Source organism: Malania oleifera, chromosome 9, assembly GCF_029873635.1.
Source record: "Malania oleifera isolate guangnan ecotype guangnan chromosome 9, ASM2987363v1, whole genome shotgun sequence".
In the NCBI taxonomy this organism is placed as follows: Eukaryota; Viridiplantae; Streptophyta; class Magnoliopsida; order Santalales; family Ximeniaceae; genus Malania; species Malania oleifera.
In genome coordinates this window covers 94990492-94999085 of record NC_080425.1, presented here as the reverse complement: position 1 = coordinate 94999085, position 8594 = coordinate 94990492, and positions in this window count along the sequence as shown.

Here is an 8594-nt window from a genome sequence, read left to right as displayed (position 1 = left end):
ATATATATATATATATATATATGTATATTTAATTATATATATACATATATAAGTATATATGTAAGTAATATGTATAAGTATATGATAAGGTTAAAGAAAGGATAAAGGAAAGAAAAAAAGAAAAGAAAACTTAGTGTGTAAGTTTTCCTACTTGAACAAAACATAGGAAAGAAGAAATTCCTTCTCACGCGCAGATAAGAAAGGAAAGAAAGAAAGAGAAAGAAAAAAATTAAATATATTCTCTCACTCTTCACTCATTTTCTTTTTACAATTTTGCGTTCGATTCTCCTCCAATTGAAAATCGGAAGATACCACCGAACTCCATTCTTCGCCACCGACATATCTACCGAAATGGATTTGTCGTAGGAGTAACGTGGGCATATCTCGTGGGGTAAGCCAAATTCTCATTCTTATCTCAATTTTTCCTAAATTTTAAGCCAAATGGACGATCGGACACCACCATGAGAATTTAGGGATGATTCTCTATAAGTCTAGTAGAGTGAAATTCTCATGGGGTTATTGTAGAAATAGTCCAAAATTAGGATAAATGTGTTATTTAGAAATTAATTATTATTTAATTATTATAAATTAGGAAATGTTAAAATAATATTTTATTCGAGTTGATTTGATTGAATTAGGGTTCGGGTGAGCGTCGCGGGTATAAGTTTGGGAGCCCTGCAAGTGTAATTCAGGGAATCAGGTAAGGGGAAATAAAATTATATCAGTCTTTTATTAAAGTGAACCAATTATTTACGAGCATATGAAATTTATTATTTATTTATATGATTTTCAAAATAACCTGATTATTGAAAAAATGATGATTTGGTTTATGGTTATATTTGGGATAATTGTTTATGATATTAAATTCATGTGACATGGGAGTAATTTTCCTAATAAATTGAATATGAATTATTGTGGTGTTTGGGTTTGCATGTGGGGGTGTTTGAAATGATTATGGCAAGATGAATGAGTTGTTATGTTTGACTCCTGTGTGGAAATGTATTGATCTGTAGGGATACTGTGTGGAAATGTATTGATCTTTTGGATTACTGTGTGAGAATGTATTAATCTGTTGGATTCCTGTGTGGAAATGATTTAATGCGTTTGTGTGAACTAACTGTGTGGTTATTCGTATGCATCTCAATATAACGTTGGCATGAGGAGGTTGTTATATTGCCTAGATGTAAATGATGATGGGAAGTTGGCAGGTTGAGGAGCTCGTCGTATTGTTATTTATATGGGGTAGGACATTGGCAGGCCGAGGAGCTTGTTCTACTGATGTATGACGGGTAGGTCATGGGGATTGGATACTGGTGAATAATGACGCTTATGTGGGTCATGTTATATACCCTGTGTGGGTAGTGGTGCCTGTGTGGACCACGTTATATTCTATGTGGATAATGGCGTTTGTGTGAGCCATGTTATATACCCTGTGTGGGTAGTGGTACCTGTGTGAGCCACGTTATATCCTGTGTGGATAATGGCGCCTGTGTGGGCCATGTTATGTACCCTATGTGGTTAGTGGTACCTGTGTGGGCCACGTGTAGATAAGAAGTACGTAGGTGCCTGTGTGGGCTACGTACTGACATGTACGCAGTTGCTCTGTGTGGGCCACGTACTAAGGACATTGGAAGATGAAGTATAAGATGCATGATTCCTGTGTGGATGTGTTGTACGCATGTGAATTTAATTATAGCATAGAAATAATGGCATAACATATTGTGAATGCATGTGTGTGCATGCGGCGAGGTAAACATACCACCGGGGGCTTGCTGAGAAAGGCGAGTGCTCTGTTAGGTAGTTTCTTGGTATCAGTGCAAAGGGATACTACTTGTATGGGCGAGTAGACATCCCGATCCTCAAAAACCTTCGCCTTTAAAATAATAAAGATGTGTGTATTGGCGGCGAGTTAATACTTCACCTAAGGGCTTACTGAGTAAGGTGAGTGCTCTAGTAGGTAGTTTTTAGTACTAAAGCAGAGGGAAGCTACTTGTATGGGCGGGTAATCTTCCCTATCCTTGGGGACTTTCGCCTGCATAAAAAATCATGTACTTGTGCATATTGAATGTGTGTATGATATTAGATGTTGGGGATGTTATTAATGGTATATTTTCTTAGTTGTTATTGATATTATATGAGAAGCAGTTTATTTTGATATGTAAATATTAAAACTCAATTGTCACACACTGTTATAATTTATTCCACCCTTACTGAGAAGTGTCTCACCCTAGTGGATTAACAATTTTTCAGGTTCTTTTGGAGACCGGGTTTGAAGGCCTAAGTTGGGACTGTTTGTGATAGTTTCTTTTTGGGGTATTGTGAGATACTGATATATGTATAGATATATTTGTACGGAATTACGTTTTAAATGCTGGTTGTGGATACAGATATTTGGATGTTGTAGTGTTGGTTTTTGGTTGTTATATAGAACTTTGGTATTTATTTGAGGCTATTTATTCATGTGCCGCTGCGTGTATGGTAATTATGGTATCAGATATAGGTGATTGGAACACGTGGCACTCGGGCCCCACTTGGCGGGTCGGGGCGTCACAATAATATGTTCACACAAAATAATATTCATGCCACACGTGCACTGTATAAAATCATACTTCTTATTCTAAAATCGTAATTCTCTGGCATCTCATACCTACATATATGTTTCATCATAATAGCAGTAATTCCCAAACGTACATTTCATCTATAATATATAAGTATAACATTTGCTTTTCTAAAAATAAATTTACTCACAATTAATAATAAATTGCGTGAAAAATAACTACTTTTGTTTATTCTCTTACCTGACTACTGAGAAAGCCCCCAAAATATCTTATGCTAACCCTCGTATGATTTCCTGATCAATACCCTGAAACTCAAAACTCCTAGTATTAAACATCAGTATTTTCATGCGTACATCAATTTCTATAACTACCACAAAGTCTAATTTGACTTAAAAAGCCTTACCTCAACTCAGGGATGATTTCCAACTTTGTTTTCCTAACGATCGGCTCCAGAAAACTGGTAGAGAACTTTGCCAAGAGCGTCGTGGTAGCCTCAAATCTTCGATCAGGCGTAAAACTAGACCAAAATCGAAGAGAGAGAGTGAAAGAACCGAAGGGGAAAGAGAGAGAAAGTGGAGAGGAAGCTTGGAATGAAATAAAAATCGGATTTTTCATATTTATAGACGGGGGATTTCGTCGACGAGCCGCTTCCTTCGTTGACGAATTCTCACTAATTTCGTTGATGAAATTCAGTCTTCGTCGACGAAATTCAGTCGGCACCAAAACCCCTCTCGGTATTTATTCGTCGACGAAACCCTGTGTTCATCAACGAAATTCTTAAAGCTTTCGTCGACGAAACCCTGTGTTCGTTGACGAAGTTTGGCAGCTTCCTTCTGTTTCTTTTTCCAATTTCCTTTTCTTTATAATTTTAAATTTCATTTAAAATTCGGGTCGTTACAGGTAAGGCAATCGGACTTGCAACTGGGTTGCGGATACCTGTAGGTATATTAGCAAATGGATACCTTGACTTAGTTTGAGTTGATCCCCCAGGGCTAAGTCCAGCCTTCGGGCCGCACAACCAGAACCATGGGGCAAGTAAATGGTGTTTAGTCTGAGGGAGTGTCTTTTATGCATATCTATAGATTTATGTAAATGATGTTACTTATTTACCAAACTGTTTATACTATGAAAATGAGACGAGTATTTTAAATTGTGTAAAGTGAGTACAATGTAAAATAGCTATTTTCGGTTAAGTGGAGGATGAATGTTTTTTATAAACACAAAATGCGTGCTGACCACACACTGATGTTAACTTAATCTTCCTTACTGAGAAGTGTCTCACCCCAATATACAAATCATCTTTTCAGGGTCATCTCGAGATCGAGTTTAGCAGGCTCCGGGGCAGGGTGTTAGATAGTTTTGTGTGAGTGTCTGGAAGAACTTTATTGTATGTAAATTATGTCATAAGTCTCCGAACATGTAATATGGGTGTATGGACTGAGTTAGTTTTTGGTTTTGTACTACGGTTTGTGTTATGAGCATTGGGAGACTCTGATGTATATTAGTAACATTGAACTCTAGTAATGGATTTTGGATAATGTTTTATTTACTTCTACAGCAATTATATAAGGATTATGGTATCAGATACACAGACGTCACTAAAGTAGCACCTCAGACCCACGTGGCGGGTCAGGGTGTTACACTCTCTCTCTCCCGTAGGCTCACTTGGAGCCTATGCTTACTCTCCAATCATCTCTCCCTCCTTTCTCGGCTTGCCGGTTCATTTCGGCGGTGGGTTCGAAAAGCTCGGGTTTTCGTTTCCGGAACATAGTTGACGTATCTTTTAAGAATAGGTAAGGGGATTAAGTTAAGTCAGATTTTTATCAAAATTGAATCGATCAAATTGCTTTATATGTATGTATATACACGGTTTTAGTGGTTATTTCAAAATCCAACCGTCCAAATAAGGGTTTTATAAATTATGGTTATATCTTATGGTATTTTGAATGGAATGAACGGTGAAAAGCTTGGTTTTATTATACGAACTAAATATGTTATGATGTATTTTCCTGGTTCCTTATTTGATTATGTTTTGGATACTAAAATTGTGTGGCATGAAAATAATCTATGTGGCTTATTTTATAACTGAATCTGAGTGTGGTTGTGGGATTATATCATGGAATTGTGACTTATACTGGTTGACGAAAATATTGAATTGTTTGTGGAAAAATGAGGGGTTTTGATTTGACAGGTATGCCGGGGTGTTGATATGACAACTGAGAGCCGAGTTTTATGTGACGACTGTATGCTGAGATTTTGTTATGACGATTGTAGGCTGAGTTTTGAAATGATGGCAGGTTTTGTATGAAGTGATAATAGCGATAATATACTGCAATTTTAATACTTAAATTGCATGATATGATTTAAGAACCTTGAGGACCGGTTGTATTGTGAGTACGGTACCATTGTAGTGAATTGTTTGGCTAGGTGCACCTACACTGTATTGGAAGTGTAGGGGGTTTCAGCCGGTTGGCCTACGAAGAGTTGTTGTACCTTCCTTGGGGTCCGGACTATGAAGTGGTAAGGCAATCGGACCTGTAGCTGAGCTTGCAAATGCCTACAAACGTACTTGTAGATGGTTATTTTGACTTTGTTTAGGCTGATCCTATCACGACCTGCTCATTTTTCACATTTTTTATTTTATTTATCATATCAATATCACATATTCCACATTCCAGCTTAGCAGGTCACAATCCACCTGGACCCGTGGGTACCAGGGATATATCAGAATATACAGCATAAGCCCTAGTAGCAGAAAACATACAATAATGTACATCTCAATACCATATATTACAATATACTAGAGTTACTACAATTACTGTATTTTCATATATACATCCCAAAAATCATATCTAGGGACATTTCCCGCAAAATCTAACTGTCCCTACAAAAACTTACCATACAAAAAGGGCAGATAAACAGTACTATATCAGCGGGGCTTTTCCCGCTCTCCTATCTAGGGCTCCTGAAAAGTTAATAAGATTTAGGGGTGAGACACCTCTCAGTAAGGGAAATAAACTAATACTAGTGTGTGGCAACATGAGTATTCTGTGTTCTACATATACCATACATAACATACTTAGTACTATTTTATCAAATCTGGAAAACATGTATACATATCAAAACATGATAGAACATACTGCATTTTCATAATATATCTCATCTCATATAATAATAATAATAATAATAATAATAATAATAATAATAATAATAATAATAATAATAATAATAACATAAAAACATCCTGGTAGGTTAGCTGGCTGTTGTCATGTATTACCCCCACGTGACTGGGTTGTGTGGCCCGAAGGCGAGACCTGACAATGGTTGGCTGACCACTGCCGAGTCAAATATCCAGTCTGTAGGTCCGATGGGTCTGCCAGACCTAGTCCGTACACCATGAGCGATCACATCACACTTCTTTAATAACTACATCGACAATCCAATCTCACACCACTTCGTACGGTGACGTTAACACAAATATCATGATCACGAAGACCATGGACACATAGCAACGGTACCGTGCAAGTGTTAGCCTAGACCAAGCCAACCAGGTTCTGATATCATATACATATACTAAAATCGTGATACATGGATATCTTATATCATTAATTACCAAATCAATCATAACATTTTGCATCTATATGAGTATCATGAAAATCATCGGCCCGTATGCCGGTATTACACATTTTATCATAGTTAGGCCCATACACCGGCAAATCATAGCACAGCTCGTATGCGGGCAAATCACATCACATAGCACGACCCGTATACCGACAAACATATTATAGCACAACCCGTACGCTGGAAAATCACATCATAGCATGACCCGTACGCTGACAAATATAGCACAACCCGTGCGCTGGCAAATCACATCATAGCACGGCTCGTACGCCTATTTTTCTATCATAAAAATCCGTATCATTCACATTCCCAAAAAACAGTATTTCCAACGTTTTATACTCATGCCACACTGAACATATTTTCCACGTATTCAACATAACATCATTTAAACAGTATTTTCCCAAATATAACTCATATATATATATATATATATATATAACATATTTACTTTCCAGAAATCAAATAATATATATATATATATATACATACATTTTCTCAAAAAGAACTAGTTTAGTTTATCCCCTTACCTGACTCTTGAACAGCCATAAGAAAATCTTCCCCGCACCCGCAGGGTTCTCAACTCAATACCCTGAAAATGAAAACTTGCAGAATTAAAATTCAGTATTTTTACGCGCATATCACTTTCTTCAACTGTCAAAAATCCAAATATTGAGTATAAAGTCTTACCTTAACTTAAGGATGATTTCCAACTTCGTTTCCCTAACAATCCGCTCAGGCAAACTTGTGGAGAACTTCGCCAGGAGTGTCGTGGTAGTGTCAAATCTTCGATCCGACGACTGACGGGGCCAAAATCAAAGAGAGAGAGAGAAAACCGAAGAAGAGAGAGAGAGAGAGAGACTGTTAGCTTCTTAAGAAGCTTAAAAAATCTGGATTTCCCATATTTATAAAACAGGATTCGTCGACGAGTCACGTCCTTCGTCGACGAATTCTCATTAATTTCGTTGACAAAATTCAGTCCTTCGTCGACAATTTCGTCGACGAAATTTAGTCGGCTCAAACCCCCCTCTCGGTAATTTTTCGTTGACGAGGCCCCTATATTCGTCGATGAAGCCCTGCTGACCCCTTTTTCTTAGTCCTTCCAAAGTTCAATGTCGTCGACGAAGTTGACTACTTCCTTCTGTTTCCGGCTTCCATTTCCCTTTCTTTTATTATTTAAATACCATTTTATTCGGGTTGTTACAGATCCCCTAGGCTAAGTCCAGCGTTCGAGCCGCACAATCCGTCATGGGGGTGGGTTAATCATGTCGTTAGTTCCAGGGGGTGTCTTTTACGCATATATGTTAATTTATGTAAATGGTGTTATCTAGTTATTAAACTAGTTTATGTTGTTGGAAGGAAGGTGTATTTTCAACTGTGTTGGTATGAGTACAATACACAAATGCTATTTTTGGTTAAATGTGGAAATGAATAGTTTCTTATTCAACTAAACTCATGTTGGACACACACTGATATTAACTTAATTCGTCTTATTGAGAGGTGTCTCACCCCAATGATCATTTGACTTTTCAGGAGATACCAGGGATCATGCTTAGCAGGCTAAGGGGGGCCGAGTTTAGATTATCTAGTAGTTGTAAGTGATTTGTATGGACTGAGTTAGTTTTATTTAATTTTGTTGGGCTGTAATATGGATACTTGGAGACCTTTGTGTACACAGGTAGTTTAAAACTCTGGTAATGTTTTGGTGGATGTTTATTTTATTTTCGTTGCTTTTTGTATAACAATTATGGTATCAGGAATACAGACATTACTAAAGTAGTACCTCGGGCCCCACGTGACAGGTCGGGGCGCTACATGACAGATAAACTAACTAAGAGTATCCAAAATGAGATTCCATGGTATATGCTGTTTGCAAATAATATTGTATTGATTAATGAAACTAGGGTTGAAGTAGAGGATAAGTTAGAATAATGGAGAGAAACTTTAGAATATAGAGGCTTTAGAATGAGTAGAAATAAAACATAATATAAGAAATGCAATTTCAATAATAGTAAGAGAAATATTAGAAATAAAGTTAAACTTGATGATATAGAAATAAATAGCACCGTAGTAGATAGCCTTTTGCATGAATACTCCTTGTGCAAAAATTTCTTTTTATATACATTGATTTGAAATTAGCAAACTGCAATACAATACTCAAACCATTTATTCACTTTTTATCAAAACTTTAATTCAACATAAAGTAAATGTTTAAAAAAAATATTAAAGATTAAAGAATATTTTCAAATTCATTAAGCTCGAAAAGCTTTAAACTTAAATCTCCAACTCAAGCTCAAACAAAATTTTATAGAAAATTTTAGAAGTATATAAAATTTAATCGACTACCACAATCTAAATCTAAAAATATTTTTGAAATATTTGTTTCCAAACATTTTGCGAAGGTACTTCACATTTTTT